The following is a 22,032-nucleotide window of genomic DNA, read 5'->3' as shown; positions in this document are numbered from 1 at the left end:
GCACATGCGAACAACTTCTTCCTTTTTATGTAGCTTTATTGTCAGGATGGTAAATGTTTTGACACCATATACTTTCACAGCAATTATGGAGACCCTAAACGCTAGCTATACATAGACCAGCTCTCTCTCATGACCAGCCAGCTTACCCAGCATTGGTCTCAGTGCATAAATGATACAAACAAGCTTTTATACTTGATACTCCTCCCCCAGCCTTAGCTTGATGGACAGGTGACACACCCACCTTCTCTTTAAAAGGAAATGCCCCATAACTGGCTCTGTTTGTACTAACACACACGCCATGTCTGTTTGCTGAGAGGAAGGATTTCTCTATCATGTAAGTTAACCAAACTTAAACTATTGTTTGTTACACATAAGTCATCAATCTAGGTGCATTACTGCACAAATGTTTTACTCTACTTCCATGCTTTCTCTGTATATTGCCATCTAAATGCCTCCCTTTGTTACAATATATATATATATATATATATATATATATATATATATATATATATATATACCCTATTTGCTGGCGTATAAGACTACTTTTTTGCCCTGAAAAACATGCCTCCAAGTGGGGGGGTCGTCTTATACACCGGGTCCAGTATCGCGCGGTATCCAGTGCGGCCGCGGCGGGTCATCAGCGTGGCTGCGGCGAGCATCAGCAGCGATACAGGGGTGCCAGCCTTTTCGGCGTGACTGGCCCGTACTGCTGACAGGGAGGGCAGACAGGGAGCAGGGACCAATCCAATCAGGCTTTGTATACAGCCAACAGCCAACCACAGTACTGCACCATTGTACAGTACAATACAGCATAGAAAATGTCCAGCAGTCAAACCCCTATCAACCCTATCATGGCACCAGCAAAAAGAAGGAAATATGATGCAAGTTTTAAACTTAAAGTTGTAAACTTTGCCATGGAACATAATAATTGTGCTGCTGCAAGACAATATGGAGTAACAGAAAAGATGGTTTGGGACTGGAAATCAAATGAAAAAGCACTAAAGATTATGCCAAGGGGTAAGTGTGCACTTGCTCTCTCCCTCTATTTGTTATCTTCCTTCTATCATTGACTAGTGAATTACGTTTAATAAACTTGCACTGTTTTATGTTTACTGTACATGTTTGATAACATACAGCCTTGTGACAGTTTTCCTGCATGTCATAGGCATTCGTATATAAATTAACATGTTGAAATCAAATCTGATGTTCTTTTACGTTTTATTTGGTGTGTGGAAGGTGTGCGGAAGAGGGGGTAGTCTTATACGGCGAGTATATAACAAACTCTATATTTTGAGTGGAAATGTTGGGGGTCGTCTTATACGCCCAGTCGTCTTATACGCCGGCAAATACGGTATATATAAAATTATGTCTTACTTTATGATGTTAATATCATAATATTATGAGTAATGGGACTAACAAATAAATGTTATGCCACACAGCAGTGCCTCAGTTCACATTATATTACATAGTTGTGCCTCCCATTCATACCATGCCTCATAATTGTGCCCTCCAATGTCACATAGTTGTGCCCCAATACACAGTATGCCACATAGTTGTGCCCCCAAAACATTGAATGCCACGTAGTTTTGCCCTCAATACACTGGATGCCACATAGCTGTGCCCCAATACATAGAATTTCACATAGTTGTGCCCCCAATACAGAGTATGACACTTATACATGCCCCCAATACATACTATGGGACTTACACATGCCCCCAATAGATTGTATGCCACTTACACATGCCCCCATTAGATTGTATGCCTCTTACACATGCCCCCAATACACCCCAATACACAGTATGCCACTTACACATGCCCCCAATAGATAGTATGCCACTTACACATGCCCCCGATAGATAGTATGCCATTTACATGTCCCCGCAATACATAGTATGCCACTTGCATGTGCCCACAATACATAATCTGCCGCTTACACATGCCCCCAATAGATTGTATGCCGCTTACACATGCCCCAATACACAGCATGCCACTTACACATGCCCCCAATAGATAATATGCCACTTACACATGCCCCAAATATTTTGTATGCCGCTTACACATGCCCCAATACACAGTATGCCACTTATACATACCCCAATAGATATTATTCCACTTACACGTGCCTCCAATACATAATATGCCTCAAACTTACATTTGAAGTCTTCCGTTCCACAGCGGGGAGCTACTGCACTAAAGCAGCCGATGATGGCCGAAACTGAGTTGCTGCGTATGTGCAGCAGCTCCGTTTCGGCAATCCTCTGCTGCTTTAGTAAAGCAGCTGCGGACCTCCGGCGTGCCAGATAAAAGTGGTCTGCGTGCCAGGTCTAGCATGCGTGCCGGGAGTTGCTGACCCCTGCCCTAAATGATCCTCTGTATTCTCTTCCAACAGTGCCTCAAAATTTGTTTGTATTTATTGTCTTTTTGGCAATTTCTATATTTATGTTGCAATATCTACTAAGATTATTTTTAATAATGGTTGATAATGTATAAATTCTTTCATTAATGGGAACCACAATTTCATAATGTAATTATTATTATCCAAGCATTATTAGTCAGTATGTCACTATCAATTGATATAATGGACTCATGAATTAATCAGGATGATATTGGAATAGTTAATAGATATAAATAATTCATCACTTTCTTATATCTTGGTGATTTGCAGCATAATAATTCACTACTAATAATTAGCTGCCAATATTATGCTGCAAATCACCAAAGGGTTGGGTACTACATAACAATGCTGGAAATGCCGACAGTACTTCCCTGACATGATTACACCAAAGACCTCATAGCCGACTGACTGGTGTGATGACGTCACATTGAAGTGACACACTCTCATCCGAGGTGTTAAGGTAGTAATTTAAGGAGGCTGCACCTGTAGAATGTACATGGCTTAGTAAAGAACCTTGTACAGTCCATGCCTCCTTAAATTACTACCTTAACAGCTCGGATGACAGTGTGTCCCTTCAATGTGACATCATCGGACTGTGGCGGGATCTTCAGCTGCTGCAATTTCTTTAAGTCTCTGTTTCAAGCAGTCTGTGTTACAAGTCAGTCGGCTATGACGTCTTCGGTGTAATCATGTCGGGGTAAGCGCTGTCGGCATTTCCATTGTCGTTATAGTGAGTACCACCATCACCAAGATTTAAGAAAGTGATTCATTATTTACATCTAAATAAATACCGAGAGGGGTATATGCCAATATTTTAGAAATAGTGGACTCTTTTGGTGTGGATTTCTCACTTCTACTTTATAATCCCCCAACTCATACTCATATTGACAATTGGCAATTCCAACAATTTAGCTTCATAGGTAACTGGTGTATCAACTCGTGTAAATGCTTATTCATGACAATTTTCTGAAACATTACTGACAACAAACATTTTTTAATAACACATTGCAATGAAAACTTGTCGAGATCTATAAGTATGTCCGAAGCTGCTGGCCAGGCACTTATACGTGATTGGTTTATAATAGTAGGAGCATTGTCATCTGATCCCACAATGTTGGCAGATGTAATGTGAGTACAAATGTTGTACATTTCACAAAAAGGAAATCAACCAAGATGAAGGGAGGAAATCAATTAACCCTAAGGTCCTGTAGGACTTTTGCTTGCACCTCACAGAGGGTTTTACTTACTGTAATACCCACAACTGCACTTGGCTGCACATTGCACAAGGCTCCTATGGGGCTGTGAAGATACCGGGTGTATCTGGCCCAATGCTACCCACTTCACGCTGGCTGGCCACCCACGGGTGCCTTCCTATGCCAGGGAAGTCTACCCAGTACCTTCTAGGATTCGTATGGTCACTCAGGCAAAATTCAGTTATAAAAATACAACAGTATATTTATTGTCATACAAACAACACTAGAATATTATGTACACACAGTAAATAAATGACAGGCAGGTTTACCACATTATCTGTCCCTTACCCCAATAACTTAAGGAGATATAGTCACCTGCTGTCCAGACTTCACAACCCAGGGATCCCTCTCAGCTGCATATATAGAGACTAGTTAGAAAACGATAATTCAAAACTAGATGCACCTTCATGAATGAAATCCCAGTATGAACCCCCTCCCCCTTGGAGTTGTTCCTTATATCCCAGGTCTAATTGCCACAGTCTTTTCCCTCCCTGGGCAAACCCCTGGGTCTATTCTACTTAACCATTGGTCAGTGCTGGACTAGGGGGGTTGGACAGGGGAGTGAAGATGAGCTGTCCTTCCAGAGAACCTCCCCTATTAGATGGCCTGTCTGGACTAGCCAGGTGAGAACAATGGACACTAATTAGTTTTCCTACTCCAGCACATGGCAACCTGATCCCTACCCATAATCCCCCAGGCTTCACTTTAAAGACAATGAATAGCAACCTTACTGCAAGTCATCACTATACAATATACATATGTACACTGAACTACAATGTCCCCTTAGCCACATGTTATTGGACAATGCAGTTGTAGTCTGGTAAGCTAGGGAACAAAGCATGGGCTACAAAAAGTACTATAATCCACATTATGTGAGAAATGAGACACTGAATGCTTACAGGGTTATCCCACTCATTTCGTCACAGGGGCCTTGTACTGAATTGATATCTCCCTGAAGAGCTTAAACTTCTCATGGAACTGGATTAACAGGGTTGGTGCGAGTAGGCATACACACAGATATGTATGTGCTTTTGTGTCTATATGCTATTATGATGAATAGTATTACGCCATATTATTCACTGCACTTGGCACTCAATAATAAGTAGGATACCTCAGTATAGAAATTAAATCTTCATGTCACTTAGCTGTCCCAGTTTTAGGAATTAATAGATCTGTTGGCTCAACCTATAGTCTATAATATAGTCTGTAATATAAAGCAAATATTGATATAATCTATTTTATCACTCCATTAGGAACCAGCATTGCTCAGCCAATCTGCCTCGGAGATCAAGTCTCTGAAAACATCCGGAGACTATCGTTTTGCCGTGAGCTCGGCCAGGGCAATTTTGGAAAGGTAAGTAATGAGTGTTCAATAGTCACAAGGGATTTATGTCTGAAAGTGGATGTTATTAGAAATCAGGAAAGCTGCGTCCGAGATTCTCACACATCACATATTGCAGTGGAAAAGGCCTTTCTGCTGATACTAGCTTGGAGTTTCAAATTTAATATATATCATTAGTATGTTTGTTTATTACATTGCACATAGAAGTGCAATCAAAAGATGCAAAATGCATCCCATTATAAGAATAGAAGTGATGACTTTAGGTGACAAATAGTTTATGTGATAAAAGCAGGGAAAACCCCTGTAAATGACCCTCTTCCTGCCTTAATCTCATTTAACTAATCCTGTATCACAAAGTAAAATCTGATTTCTGCACTTCAGTACAAACTAATTACACTTCTACATTTAATACACACTTAACAAGTACCAATCAGAGTCTGTCTATATCTGCATATCTGTGAAAGAGCAGGAGGGGCGTGTACATAGTACCCTTTCTAGACTTCCCTTGGAGGCTTGGCATTGGCGATCTGAACTTTATCCATTCATCCATGGACCCAGTTGGCTAGAATATGGGGTGGTGAAAGTGACTGTGCGAGGTAAAAGCTTCCTATATGACCCCACAGTGACATCTGTCATAGACTGCGGACAGTGAACTGGCTTTTCTCAAAGCTGTGAATGCAGCCTGAGGTCACGGGGAACAAGATTATATTTGGCAGCACTGCGAACAGATGCTGCAATCTTCAAATGCAAAACCAAGCTTCCCAAAGTGGGTTTGATTGGATTGTGCAACATTAGGTCTATGAAGAAAATTTGTGCTTTTGATCATTTGAGGCTACAGGTTGAGCATATTAAGCTAAGTAATAAATAATAGATTCCCATTGTAACTGACACAGCAATGGCAGCTGCAACCTCTAAATTCTGTTTATTGTATCTATAAAGGCAGTATCTCCTCTTTAACAATTAATACCTGAAGAAGGTGTGAGGGGCAGTGAATAATCTCATTGCCATGCCATTATGTATCTATCCCCAGGCATGATAAGGATAGAACAGGAATGAGGGCATAGGGGATATAGACATGAGTTGGTCTGACAAGAGAGGGTGGCATATTTTGGAAAACACCCAGTAAGAGAGGCATCATAGGTAAAAATCATCATCATCATGAATATTTATTTATATAGCGCCAGCAGATTCCTTACCGCTTTACAATTGGGAACATCCATAGATGTGCATATATGTTGGAAGATAAATGCATTGGGTGTTAATATTAATCAGGAAAGTGAGGGGGTCCCGGATAATATTTTACACTACTGGCTAGAGACATTTAGCTAAACTGTAGTACCGCAGAGTTAGATGTTGTAAAATAGGTGTTCCCCAATGTATAATATGTAAGGTCATTAAAGGATTAATGTCACGATTACAGGAGATGTTTATAAACTTTTGCATACATACTTTATTTGTCCTCTAATGTTACATATTGTTTTTATGATTCTGTGCTCTTTATGAGGCTGACCCTGTAATGTCTCCTCTAGGTCCTGCTGGCAGCAGATTCTTATACAAGTCAGCATTTGGCTGTGAAAGTCATCAGCAAGAGGGATCTGCTATCTGAGGGCAGTGAGCATGTGATGGTGGAGCGGAGAGTGTTGCAACTTGCATCTGGAAGCGCCTTCCTTGTTCATGGTTGCTTTGCTTTCCAGACCAAGGTACCGCTGTGACCACCTCCTTATAGCCAAATATTTATACATATGCAATATAACCTCACTTATTTCTACTGCAAATGACATTTCTTTAATAAAACAGCAAATCTTATCTCCTATATTCCAGATACATCCGGAATCTTTCAGGCTCATTCACATTATTATTTTGTTAAGTGCTGGAGATGCACAGTGCTAACAAATGCAGGCCTACTGTATATACATTGACATAGGGACCATTGATCCTTAGATTCCTGTACCTGTGTCACATTACAACACAGTACAACATGCCAGGAGTTCTTCATAAGGACTTTCTGATTTATTGATAGGGCACATGGTCGGAGCACCTGTCCAGTGAAGAACCACATTCAGTTATCAATTCCTCTCCACAGCAGTGTTGAATCTTCTGTCCTGTCCACTCCTTCCATACTGGTCATTTAGTCATATCATTTTGGCTATATATGGGGATGGGCACTCACTTGATATTAGGGACAATGTAGCAGATCATTAGGATAAAATGTCCCACACTGAAAATACAGTTAACAGCCATCTGTCCATGACTCCTTTTATCATATAATTGGTGATATATCATCCACCATCACTGCTGTAAAACATTCCCCCCATTACCTCTGTAGTGACACATTTCCATTCTCCCACCTGTTGCATCACATTTCTTTCCCACCCCTCCAACCTTTTTGGTAACACATTATCTCCCCATTACCTATCTAGTAACACAATCTATTCCCCTTATCTCTAAAGTAACACATTTCTTCCCCATCCCTCCTCTGTAGAACATCCATGGTTTATTTTTGGAACCTGGCTAACCCCATATGTTTAATTATACTTCTGCTTCTACCATAAAACAGGAGCTTGTGCTTCTTGGCATGGAATATGCAAGCGGCGGAGATTTCTTCAACTTGCTGCAGTGGCAAGGCCCCCTTGACATCCCCAGTGCAAGGTGAATATAAGAATAATACACCGTAAAAACCACTGGATATAGGAAGGACTAAATGCATGATAGATGGCATATTATAAATAACTATTTACACTATATATTGCAGAATGAGTCCTACCAATAGAAATAGATGTTTTAAAGCATGATTGATATCTGAGTTATATCTGAGTAGGATATAAAAATATAGGCAGTGAAAAACAGGTCAAAGTCTCAACATTAACTGACTCCTTGGTAAAGTCATCAGCATAGCCCTGGCAGCTCTGTGAATTGTATAACTTCTGGGTCCCAGATAAAAACTTAGCAATGTCACCATGATTGATAAAACCAGAACTATTTAAGGTTACAGCTATGGGGCTGCCAATCAGTATTATATTGGAAATATAGAATTGTGAGACCCATTAATAGCTGCTTTATTCCATGCTAAAAATGGGAAATGCTTTTAAATGTTGACCAGACAGTACTTAGGCTACAGTAGGTATAGAAAACTACTTAACTCTTAGCTATGTATGAACCATAAAATACTGACCCTTATTGTTTATTTTGTTTTGTAATGCGCCTAATTTTGAGCGACTCCTTAATCATGGGTAAGCGCATATCACACTATTGTAGGATTGTGGGTTTATATGGAAATGCATAAACTGTAAAAAGGGTCAATCTCTTAGGAAATGTAGCTTTTATCTTCCTAACATACTACTAGTTCAAACACTATTCATGTCTTAAATTAATTGTGAAAGGCAGAGAGTATTAGGATTTAATGTATTACATATGACACTATTGTACATTTTCATTAGTATGTATGCATATAAATATATGTGTACATATGAAATACATGTGAATGGTGTAAAAGGTGTCCCTTTGAAATGACTGAAAGATACCAGATCTATAGGCAAGTCCAAGAGCACATGTAAAAATCCTTTCCTTATGCTGTGGAAGGTGTCTCTATGGCCAGACACTAACCCAGGAACACCTGCATTCTCTCCAAACTAGATGCATTGAAGTGTCTGGATGAACTAAGCTAGGAATGCCCCAATCTTCTCATCTACTCCTATTAATAGTTGTGACACTCTTCAGTTTCTGCTGTCTAAAGCTTCACCCTCTAAATTTTGTGTGTCAAGTATGAACAGATGGAATTACACAAATCTTGTGTGACACCAGCAGGGTATTTGTTAGAATGTCCTTCAGTATATCAGAATTACCAATAAAGACATCAAGGGGAGTGCTCTCCATTGTAAAACTACAAATGCTGCTCCTATGTCAAATCTGATAAATACAGTAGGAGGAGCGCAAAGTATAGTCAAGGTATGAAATATTAAGCTCACTAATTAAAAAAATTAATAACACATAATGTGGTGTATACATTAATGTTTAAGCCTTTTGCAGAGTATGTAGCGGAGCTAACGGATGCCAAGGTCCGGGGACAATCTCATCCTCTCACACTAACTAACTAATCTTACCCTATTACGAGAAGACAAGCCGGGTCCAGTGGCAATGTCCGTCCGAAATGAAGCATACCGTAGACCGCAGAAGTAGAGACTCCGTGTATTACACGGCTTTGTCAAAAATCCTTGACAAAGTCCCGTAGCAGACGAAACGCGTTGGGGCTGACTGTTACACAATTTTGAGGTAGGAAGGACAACATCAGTATCCAGTGTGTTCTCGTGGTGAGTCATAGAAGCTGCATAATACACAGAGTCTCTACTTCAGCGGTCTACGATATACTTCATTTTGGACGGACATCGCCCCTGGACCTGGGTTGTCTTCTCGTAATAGGGTAAGATTAGTTAGTGTGAGAGGGTGAGATTGTACCCGGACTTTGGCATTCGTTAGCTCCGCTACATACTCTGCAAAAGGATTAAACATTAATCAATACACCACATTATGTTTTATTATGTTTTCAATTAGTAACATTGATATTTCATACCTTGACTATACTTTGTGCTCCTCCTACTGTATATATCAGAATTACAATCAGAAGCCTAAAAGTTAGAATCTCATCAGAGAAACATAATAAACTCATTGAAAAACCAATAGCCTTCCAAGCCACTTACTGACAGACCATAAACAGTACTGCTCTCAGATTTATTGGCATCTAAAAGTTCTCAAACTATTAGGACTAGGGATGATTTATTGGCTTGATCTTGAAAGAGGAAGAGCAATGGATATATCAGCTGGATACATAATCCCCAAAAGGTCTTAATATAGAGTTTGATCTTGGAGCTTTTATATACCTCTAGCCTTCACCTCCCTTCAAATCTGCATATATGTGATATTTATCTTTGACAGTGTTAAGTGATAAGTCACAGGGGCCTGTTTATCAAACCCTCCCTGCCCTTAAATCCACCATCATTCTTTAACACATGATTTCTGTTATTCATATATATTGCTACTATTGTTTTTATGCACTATAGATAATGCTCAATCGTATTACTATTATTGTCATACAGTGTTATTTCCAATAGCATGTGCTTTGTATTTTTCCTTACAAGCCTTTTTTTTAATGTTTATTTAATTATTGATTGAGGCCCCATCCCCCTATAGCAGCACCACACAAGGCACATCACTAGGGCAAAGGAACAGTCTCTCTCCCTATATCAAACAACATATGTGTCACCTACATGTCTCGGTCATGGATTATTATACTATTGAGCATGCAGGATAAAAATCTAATGTTATTCTTGTTGTGACTGATTGTTATAAGTTGCAGCAACTAATGCACTAAACAATTCCAGGCAGTTTATCAAGTCCAAATAGGCCAAAGAAATTACCTTGTGGTATTACCTTTTATGCCAACCTAAGAAGTGGTCAGATGGGTTCCATACTATAGTTTGTAACAACTCCGCTGGTAATGGACATAATCATTGTCTGATTGTATTCTAGTTATTTTTTTAATATATTTACTTATTTTCTATAAACCCTTATAAGTAATATATTGAAAAAAAATGTGAGACTTTCATCTAGCACATAGAACAAGAAACATCATATCAGACAGTTGGTCAGGGTAGAAAAAAAGATGGGTGTTTTAAATGATTTGGGGGAGTTTCCTTAGCCATCAATTTACCATTACACTGATGCAACATTAACTTATTTTCTTTCCACCAGGTTCTACGCTGCAGAAATTGTATGCGGGGTACAATTCCTCCATTCTAAGGGCATAATCCATCGGTAATTATAATGCTATAATTTTACAATAGTTTAATAAAGTTATATTACAATGGATTCTAAATTCCAGGGAATAATATATTTAATATGAGGTCTGCTCTCTACTTTCTAATTGTCATACTTTTATCCATTGGCAAATATTTCCTTCTACAATTGACTGATAGCAGCTCTGCTTCCTCTATGCCACGAAAAATGGGCATTAGAGTTTAGAACAAGCCATTAAACTGAACATAAGCTACATTTGGCTAGTGTTAAATTTCTTGTTATGTACTGAAAGTCTAAACCGTTACCAAAGTTCATTCAGTATAGGACTTATACAAGATGTGCTTTAGCAAATAATAGTAAAGGTTAGCAGCAGCTCAGAGATGCAGTGAAAGAAAATATCAGTTAAAAAGCTCTAAACTGGATACCAAGCAACATAGGCCCAGCCTAGGACAGAAGAGGGTAGTAGGCCGGCCACGCTTTCATCATCAGATCACGTCTGTAACTTATTTTACATATATGTACTTTTGCTGGGTGTAAGGGCTCTGATGCCACGAGTCATACATGTCTGTCACCATTAAAAACATCATTGAGCATTTTAATTACTGGTAAATTGTGTGGGGTCACTGTGTAGGTATAATGATCTGAGAACATTTCTGGTATAATGTGTGAGGATGCGACTAAGTATAATGTGTGGGGTATAAACAGTAATGGTGAGATTAGTAAATTGGGTTTGTTTATGGTTTCTTAATTTTCTGATTGGACTCCATTTATGAAATGCAAAAGAATACTTCTAAACACATAAATAAGAAACATACAAAACTGAGAAAACGGATATCACTAATCTGAAAATGATTATAATAGGCACTGACACTCCAGAGTGACACTTCTAAACCTACATTCAAAACTACTAATGTTTACAATGTACATATTTAAAGTGTAATTTAATTTTAGACAACAAAATAAATCTTGTTTGCATGAAAGCATCTCTTTATGGTAGAGATGAGCGCGCTCGGATTTCTGAAATCCGAGCCCACCCGAACGTTGCGGATCCGAGTCGGATCCGAGACAGATCCGGGTATTGGCGCCAAATTCAAAAGTGAAACTGAGGCTCTGACTCATAATCCCGTTGTCGGATCTCGCGATACTCGGATCCTATAAATTCCCCGCTAGTCGCCGCCATCTTCACTCGGGCATTGATCAGGGTAGAGGGAGGGTGTGTTAGGTGGTCCTCTGTGCTGTTTAGTTCTGTGCTGTTTAGTTCTGTGCTGTTTAGTTCTGTGCTGTTTAGTGCTGTGCTGTGCTGTGCTGTGCTGTGCTGTGCTGTGCTGTACTGTGCTGTGCTGTGCTGTGTTCTGCAGTATCAGTCCAGTGGTGCTGTGTGCTGTGCTCTGTCCTTCTGAGGTCAGTGGTGCTGCTGGGTCCTGTGCTGTGTCCTGTTCAGTCCAGTGGTGCTGTGTCCTGTGCTCTGTGCTTCTAAGGGCATAGTTATTTCCCCAATATTCCCCTGTGTTTAAAAAAATAAAAAAAAGTTTTTTTTATAAAATACCAAAAACTACTTTAATATTTTTTAATTACCACAAAATTTTCACAACCAATCCTGCAGTATAAGCCCATTGGTACTGCAATATTACCAAGTTCACACATTCAGCAGTAAAAGTCCAGTGGTACTGCAATATTACAAAGTTTACACATTCTGCAGTATCAGTCCAGTGGTGCTGTGTCCTGTGCTCTGTCCTGCTGAGTTCCGTAGTGCTGCTGGGTCCTGTGCCGTGTCCTGTTCAGTCCAGTGGTGCTGTGTCCTGTGCTCTGTGCTTCTAAGGGCATAGTTATTTCCCCATTATTCCCAAGTTTGTAAAAAATAAAAAAAAAGTAAAAAAAAATAAAAAATTAAAAAAAAAAAAAAATATATAATAATTATAACCAAATTTGCAAAACCAATCCAGCATTATAAGTCCATTGGTACTGCAATATTACCAAGTTCACACATTCAGCAGTAAAAGTCCAGTGGTACTGCAATATTACAAAGTTTACACATTCTGCAGTATCAGTCCAGTGGTGCTGTGTCCTGTGCTCTGTCCTGCTGAGTTCCGTAGTGCTGCTGGGTCCTGTGCCGTGTCCTGTTCAGTCCAGTGGTGCTGTGTCCTGTGCTCTGTGCTTCTAAGGGCATAGTTATTTCCCCATTATTCCCAAGTTTGTAAAAAATAAAAAAAAAGTAAAAAAAAATAAAAAATTAAAAAAAAAAAAAAAATATAATAATTATAACCAAATTTGCAAAACCAATCCAGCATTATAAGTCCATTGGTACTGCAATATTACCAAGTTCACACATTCAGCAGTAAAAGTCCAGTGGTACTGCAATATTACAAAGTTTACACATTCTGCAGTATCAGTCCAGTGGTGCTGTGTCCTGTGCTCTGTCCTGCTGAGTTCCGTAGTGCTGCTGGGTCCTGTGCCGTGTCCTGTTCAGTCCAGTGGTGCTGTGTCCTGTGCTCTGTGCTTCTAAGGGCATAGTTATTTCCCCATTATTCCCAAGTTTGTAAAAAATAAAAAAAAAGTAAAAAAAAATAAAAAATTTAAAAAAAAAAAAAATATATAATAATTATAACCAAATTTGCAAAACCAATCCAGCATTATAAGTCCATTGGTACTGCAATATTACCAAGTTCACACATTCTGCAGTATCTTGTGCTACATATAATGGAGAGCAAAAATTTGGAGGATAAAGTAGGGAAAGATCAAGACCCACTTCCTCCTAATGCTGAAGCTGCTGCCACTAGTCATGACATAGACGATGAAATGCCATCAACGTCGTCTGGCAAGCACGATGCCCAATCTCCTAGTACAGGGCATGTAAAATCCAAAAAGCCCAAGTTCTCAAAAAACAGCAAAAAAAGAAACTTAAAATCATCTGAGGAGAAACGTAAAGTTGGCAATATGCCAATTACGACAAGTAGTGGCAAGGAACGGCTTAGGCCCTGTCCCGTGTTCATGACTAGTGGTCCAACTTCACCCAAGGATCAAAGCCCTCCTCCCCCCCCTACAAAAAATTTAAGAGAGTTATGCTGTCAGCAACAACAACAAAACAGCAAAGAACTCTGCCTTCTAAACAGATGACATCACAAATCCCCAAGGCGAGTCCAAGGGTGTTGTTGGTTGTGAACCCTGACCTTCCCATCACTGTACGGGAAGAGGTGACTCCATCCAGCATTTGCAGCACGCCCTCTGCATATGCTGGAAGGATCACCCACAGTCCAGTTACAGATTTGGCTAATGAAGGTGTGAATGTTGTGCACTGGGAGGAGGATATTGATGTAGCTGGCGCTGAGGAGGATGTTGATGATTATGATGCAGACAGATACCAAATTGCATTTCTCAATTTCTATTTATATTCTAGATTATATAACGGCTGAAAAGTTTTCTGTTTTACTCCTAGTGGAGAGGGGATCTGATGCAGACAGATACCAAACTGCCTTTGTCCATTTCTTTGTATATTTGAATTGCTAGTTCTACAGTCTATGCAGGCTGCTTTATTTATATTCAACTACAAGTGTAGGGCGGGGGGGGGGGGGGCATAGATAGCCACCAAAGTAACGTGGTCCATTTAATTTCACTTTCTAGCTCCACAGTCTGTGCAGCCTGCTTTTTTTTATCTTCAAAGTATTTATATTTACAAGCCTTGCAATCTAAATTAACTAGAGGTAGTGACGTGGTAGAACTCCAAAAGGCAGTTTGGAAGCCCCTGTACAAACTGGCTCTATTTTTTAACTGAGTTGTCCCCCCTCCAGTGTGTACTCGGAAAGAGTTTTTAGTGCAGCGGGGAACCTGGTCAGTGAGCGGCGAAGGAGGTTGCTTCCTCACAACGTTGAAAAAATGATGTTTATAAAAATGAATAATCAATTCCTCAATGAAGTACAGCACTGCCCTCCAGACAGTACAGAGGGACTGTGGTTGTGGAGTCCAGCGGGGACGAATTGATAATGTGTGAGGAGGAGGAAGTACACACTGTAGGGGGAGAGGAATCAGAGGTTGAGGATAAGGACGACATCTTTCCTCAGTAGAGCCTGTTTAGTTTGTACAGGGAGAGATGAATTGTTTTATTGGTGTGGGGGCCCAAACAAACCAATCATTTCAGCCACAGTTGTTTGGTAGGCCCTGTCGCTGAAATGATTGGTTTGTTAAAGTGTGCATGTCCTATTTCAACAACATAAGGGTGGGTGGGAGGGCCCAAGGACAATTCCATCTTGCACCTTTTTTTTTGGCATTATGTGACCATTCAACAGTCGTTTGCCATGTTCAAAAAGTAAAAGAAAATGCCAACAAATTCAATAAATTAAATCAAAAGTTAAATGCCCTGTCATTATTTAAAACAAGAGGTTTTGACGTGCTAGAATTAGTGTAGTGTTAAGATGTTATAAACACTACACTTGGAAATTGGAGGAGGTAATGTGGCCCCGGTATCAAATTGGGTACCGGGGCCACCCCACTATGCAGTCCAGATACTTGTTTGGTGGAATTCCGACACGTGGAGGGTTTTTAAATTATATTGTGGCCTCGGTACCAAATTGTGTACCGGGGCCACCACACTACGCAGTCAAGATACTTGTTTGGTGGAATTCAGACCAGTTGAGGGTTTTATTATTATATTGTGTGGACCACTCTATCTATACCACACTACAACTCTATACCACTCTATTTCCTACTTTAATTCTATTTAATTCTATTTCCTACTTTAATTCTATTACTAATTAATTACCATAAAGAGGAACAAAAAAAACCAATTTTACCAAAAGTATAATATGACTTAGACTTACAAACACTACACTTGAAAGATCGTGCCTTTAAATGAAAAAGTAAGTCTTCATTGCACGACTATGTGCAACAGGGACAGTTTTTTTCTTTACAAAGTCAACTAATAACACTTGGACCCTGTCTGTCTTTAACATACTTAATGGGATCTCAATGACGAATTGTCTGTAGCATGTTTGGAGGAGGTATTGTGGCCCCGGTATCAAGTTGGGTACCGGGGCCACCCCACTACGCAGTCCAGATACTTGTTTGGTGGAATTCTGACACGTGGAGGGTGTATTTATTTTATTGTGGCCCCGGTATCAAGTTGGGTACCGGGGCCACCCCACTACGCAGTCCAGATACTTGTTTGGTGGAATTCTGACACGTGGAGGGTGTATTTATTTTATTGTGGCCCCGGTATCAAGTTGGGTACCGGGGCCACCCCACTACGCAGTCCAGATACTTGTTTGGTGGAATTCTGACACGTGGAGGGTGTATTTATTTTATTGTGGCCCCGGTATCAAGTTGGGTACCGGGGCCACCCCACTACGCAGTCCAGATACTTGTTTGGTGGAATTCTGACACGTGGAGGGTGTATTTATTTTATTGTGGCCCCGGTATCAAGTTGGGTACCGGGGCCACCCCACTACGCAGTCCAGATACTTGTTTGGTGGAATTCTGACACGTGGAGGGTGTATTTATTTTATTGTGGCCCCGGTATCAAGTTGGGTACCGGGGCCACCCCACTACGCAGTCCAGATACTTGTTTGGTGGAATTCTGACACGTGGAGGGTTTTTTAATTATATTGTGGCCTCGGTACCAAATTGTGTACCGGGGCCACCACACTACGCAGTCAAGATAGATAGATGCGTATCATAGATAAAGTACATTCAGTGGTGTGGGGCAAATTGAAAAATATTCAAAATGCACTGACATTATCAAAAACAAGAGGTTGTCACACGCTAAAACTCCAACATGTATATGATGGAGAGGATGGAGGAGCAGCCGTATGTGTAGTGTAATGCAGACCTGTTGAAGGTTTTTTATATATTTTATTGTGGTGCCCAGTGCCCACTCCTCTACGCAGTCCAGGTACATTTATTGGTGCGATTCATAAAAGTTCAGGGTTTTTAATATATTGTGGTGACCCACTCCTCTACGCAGTCCAGGTACATTTATTGGTGCGAATCAAACAAGTTGATGGTTTTCTTATTATATATATTGTGGTGACCCACTCCTCTACGCAGTCCAGGTACATTTATTGGTGCGATTCATAAAAGTTCAGGGTTTTTAAGATATTGTGGTGACCCACTCCTCTACGCAGTCCAGGTACATTTATTGGTGCGATTCATAAAAGTTCAGGGTTTTTAATATATTGTGGTGACCCACTCCTCTACGCCGTCCAGGTACATTTATTGGTGCGATTCATAAAAGTTCAGGGTTTTTAATATATTGTGGTGACCCACTCCTCTACGCAGTCCAGGTACATTTATTGGTGCGAATCAAACAAGTTGATGGTTTTCTTATTATATATATTGTGGTGACCCACTCCTCTACGCAGTCCAGGTACATTTATTGGTGCGATTCATAAAAGTTCAGGGTTTTTAATATATTGTGGTGACCCACTCCTCTACGCAGTCCAGGTACATTTATTGGTGCGATTCATAAAAGTTCAGGGTTTTTAAGATATTGTGGTGACCCACTCCTCTACGCAGTCCAGGTACATTTATTGGTGCGATTCATAAAAGTTCAGGGTTTTTAATATATTGTGGTGACCCACTCCTCTACGCAGTCCAGGTACATTTATTGGTGCGATTCATAAAAGTTCAGGGTTTTTAAGATATTGTGGTGACCCACTCCTCTACGCAGTCCAGGTACATTTATTGGTGCGATTCATAAAAGTTCAGGGTTTTTAATATATTGTGGTGACCCACTCCTCTACGCAGTCCAGGTACATTTATTGGTGCGAATCAAACAAGTTGATGGTTTTCTTATTATATATATTGTGGTGACCCACTCCTCTACGCAGTCCAGGTACATTTATTGGTGCGATTCATAAAAGTTCAGGGTTTTTAATATATTGTGGTGACCCACTCCTCTACGCAGTCCAGGTACATTTATTGGTGCGATTCATAAAAGTTCAGGGTTTTTAATATATTGTGGTGACCCACTCCTCTACGCAGTCCAGGTACAATTATTGGTGCGAATCATAAAAGTTCAGGGTTTTTAATATATATTGTGGTGACCCACTCCTCTACGCAGTCCAGAAAGATACCTTGTTGCAACGTTTTGGACTAATAACTATATTGTGAGGTGTTCAGAATACACTGTAAATTAGTGGAAATGCTTGTTATTGAATGTTATTGAGGTTAATAATAGCCTAGGAGTGAAAATAAGCCCAAAAACTTGATTTTTAAACTTTTTATGTTTTTTTCAAAAAAAATCCGAATCCAATACCTTAAATCCGAACCGAGACCTTTCGTCAAGTGTTTTGCGAGACAAATCCGAACCTCAAAAATAACGAAAATCCGGATCCAAAACACAAAACACGAGACCTCAAAAGTCGCCGGTGCACATCCCTACTTTATGGCAAAGTACATACAAAGGTTTTGTTTTTTCACAGAGACCTCAAGCCTGAAAACATCCTAGTGACTGAAACGGGCCATGTAAAGATCGCAGACTTCGGTCTTGCAATTGAGAACATGTATGGAGACCGAACAGCCACTGAGTATGCTGGAACGCCTGGCTACATTGCTCCTGAGGTGAGGTGCACAGGATTTTCCTACAGTTTACTTATGTAACTATAGATATTTTGTACAGAAGACTAGAGAAAAGCAATATGGCTACAAAGGGGACACTTTAGAAACAGCCTGCACATTAAATGTATCTGCAAGCTATCCAATAATGAATAAAGCAAAGTGAGGTTTCACACAAGACCTTCCAACAGAGATTATCAGTCAATTATCATTGTTTAGCTATTCTCATTATCTGTTACATAAATGGATGATTTTGCATATTTATCATTCTCACTTCATAGTGACACTTCAGGTCTACCCTGTTTAAGTTGTACAGTTGCTTTGTCTGCAGCAGACCACTGATGATCCAACAATGGAAAGAGATAGACCCCACGCTCCCTGAGCCCTGCTTTAGTGCTGGGGAGTTCTGGCTATAACACCTATGTTCGGGGGGGAAGGGGGGGGAGGGGGTGTTGGGGTGGTAGGGGGGTTAGGCTGAATTTTATTATATGTATTAAACTATATGTCTTTTAATGTCACTATTGCCACTTTTGAGAGAAAAAACCTATATATAAATAAAAGTATTATTATCAGTAAATAGGAAGAAAGTGTGGGGAAAGGTAGGTTAATAAGACATAAACTACTATTAGATTTCCTGAAATGTCAGGTTCAGAATGTACAAATAATTACAGAAATTATTATATAATAATAATAATAAACATAATACTGATAATAATAATGATAATAATAATAGTAACAATAATAATAGTACATTTGTAAAGTAACTGCAGAATACCACATGAAATACAGCACATGTTTATGTAACTATAAGTTTATACTAAGTCACACATCCGTGTCCTGAATTGGAACATTATGTCTATTTTGATACTAACTAACTGAATGCCAGTATCTATCTATTTTCACGTAAAACATTATAGAGAGAGTGATGGACCTGAGCAATGATAAAAGAACAAGAAGTAAAAAAATCGACGGCTGAAAAATGTAATAACTATTATCTCTCTGCTGGTAGATGCTGTCTGGTGAGGAGTGTAATGCCGGTGCAGATTGGTTTTCATTTGGTGTCATCTTGACCCAAATGATTACTGGAAGATTTACATACCACCGTACACTATTTAAAGCATTTGGCATGGAAGTAAAGGACATCGTTAAAAAGGTAAAATACATTTTAAATTTACTTATCACAGTAAATGATGCAATTTTAATATCTATAGGCAGAAAAGTTGCTTCAGCACTTTACTAGTGAGACACTATGTCCAAAAATCATTTGCTTTCCAGAGCATGTACGCAACATAAAATGCACCATGTGACACCACACTGAGAGAGACCATTCCTGAAATATGAGATAAATGATGTCTACTCATAGACTAGGCTCTAGATTTCCTGACCAAAGACATTCTCCTCTTTTACACAATAGGGTACAGTAAAATACATAAAGAGAAAGTACATTCCAGTGAAGTTGCATAGGACACCCATAGTTGCATAGAGAGATCAATATTAGGGCAAATATAAGGAATGACTCGTGGTTAGATGTTCTGATTGTAGAATAATTATAATGTGAGACATACTACAGACCCCAGATATGATCTCAGTATCGACTTCTTGTAGCCATGGACAAATCAAGCTATATGCCTCTGTCTCTTGCAGCAAAATGTTTGCAAATTAATTGTATTGTGTAGAAATGAAATGCCTGAAAAAGTCTGTGCTCCGTGCTGTGTAAATCAAAGTCCCTAAATTAAAATCAAATTACTTTTTCAGCTCCTCTGTAAAGATCAAGACATGCGATTAGGAGTTCATGGAAACATCCGCCAGCATCCATTTTTTGAGCATATTGACTGGGTCTCGTTGGAAGCCCTTAAGGTTGAACCCCCATACATACCTGCACCAGTAAGTACACAGCAGAATTTGTACAAGCACTTAGGTTGCCTGTAAATAAATGCTGTTCAGCATATGGTACATAAGTATAAGGCACATAGACCTACTGAGATGTAGACATGTGTACACATGTATCAGATGTCATGCAACCATTTGACATTGCTTTTTATGCAAAAAACATGTCTGCTTTATTACAATTATAACAGTGAAATTTAAATTAAGTGTTCAGGGCTAAATAAAAAATACAACAAGGAAGAGTTTCCTTTCTACCACTGGAGACATATAAGTAGAAAATACTTTATTATTACTTTAACCATACTTTCTGTTAGCTGAATTCTCATATGTGAAAATATCCGCTGACAATTTTTGAAAACTAAATGTTTGTCATATTAATTTATTATGAAGTGCAGTGCAAAGTGCCTCAAGTTTCAGTGGTGTACTTAGATGCTTGTGAAATGATGGGCTTCATTCTCATGAATGTTTGCTCAGGGAAAAACAAATTTAATCTCCTGGGCATCTATTATGAAGCACAACATGTCCGTTGCACAGCACCAAGCCAGCTTTGAATGCACCATGCACCTTGATTTCCATCAGTGTACCTATATTTCCTTCAAGGCATGTGGGCTTGCAGAGCAAGATGGTGGCGTTAGTGGAAGACCACTAGTTTGCACAGACACATGACTTGGGTAGAATAAGGGAGTTTCTTACAAAGCAGCAGTAGGCGCACCAACACACCTACATTTCCAGATAATTGCAGAAACCAGGTTTTCTTTTGCACTAGATCATCACTGGTAATCTTTGGGTCTCATCCTAAACGTTTAATGGAACCATTTTGTCATTAAGTCGCATTTTGAGCTCCACATACAACAAAGTTGCCATATAAAATTCAGGATTTTAGGAGAAAAACTGAAGAAACAATGAAAGGGGTGGTAGTAGGTCTGAACTATCATGTTTACACTTTTCCACAGTGAGCTTCTAGAGATTAATTAGCCTCTCTGCACTTCTAGCTTATGGAAGCGTCTCTCTAGAGCGTAGAGTAGTGATCTGGGTGGAACATCAATATGAGATGATGGAAAATCAAGGCATTTTATAGTATGCACGGGGAGCAATTCATAAACTACCTCCACTGTGTAATTGCTTTTATTTGACCAATGGCATATAATGCACAAGATTGCAGTTATACTACATTACCTTAATATATTTCCATAATAGAAAGAAAAAACAAACCTTTACTAAATGTATTGGTTGTATCTGATGATCCCCTCACAAACCTGTCTTGTCCTACACTTTGTAAAAAACATTTAGGAATCTGTCATCAGAAAATAGTTCTTTCCAATTGGGATAGAGTTTCTAGACACAGTTACAGTTTGCCCTTACATTATTTTAATCTGTTTTAATATCTCTCTTTGCTGTGATGTAATAACAGCTCTTGTTGTTTTTTTCTATCACTCTGTGATACTTGTATATAAAACTATGCTGCTTTCCTCTAAATAAACTCTTCTTATTCTTTCAGCACCACTTTAGTGCTGTAAGAGGCCAGAAAGTGTTAACGGTAGAGGAGCATGAGATCCTCAAATGCTAGAACCGCTTTGCGAGATGTTCACCTTTAGCAGCCCGCTTTCCCAGAAACTTGCTGCATTCCACAGTACTTGGTTACCTCCAGGACTTGGGTTGTAGCAGTTGTTGGTCTAGCACAGTGTTTCTCAACTCCAGTCCTCAGGACCCCTAACAGTGCATGTTTTCCATATCTCCTTGCTTAAGCACAGGTGCATTCACTACTGAATGACACATTCTAACAGATCCACAGGTGGTATAATTATTTCCCTTGTCACCTG

The sequence above is a fragment of the Mixophyes fleayi genome, chromosome 3 (genome assembly GCF_038048845.1).
Source record: "Mixophyes fleayi isolate aMixFle1 chromosome 3, aMixFle1.hap1, whole genome shotgun sequence".
NCBI lineage: Eukaryota > Metazoa > Chordata > Amphibia > Anura > Limnodynastidae > Mixophyes > Mixophyes fleayi.
The sequence above is the reverse complement of the archived record's forward strand: the minus strand, read 5'-3'. Positions refer to the sequence as shown.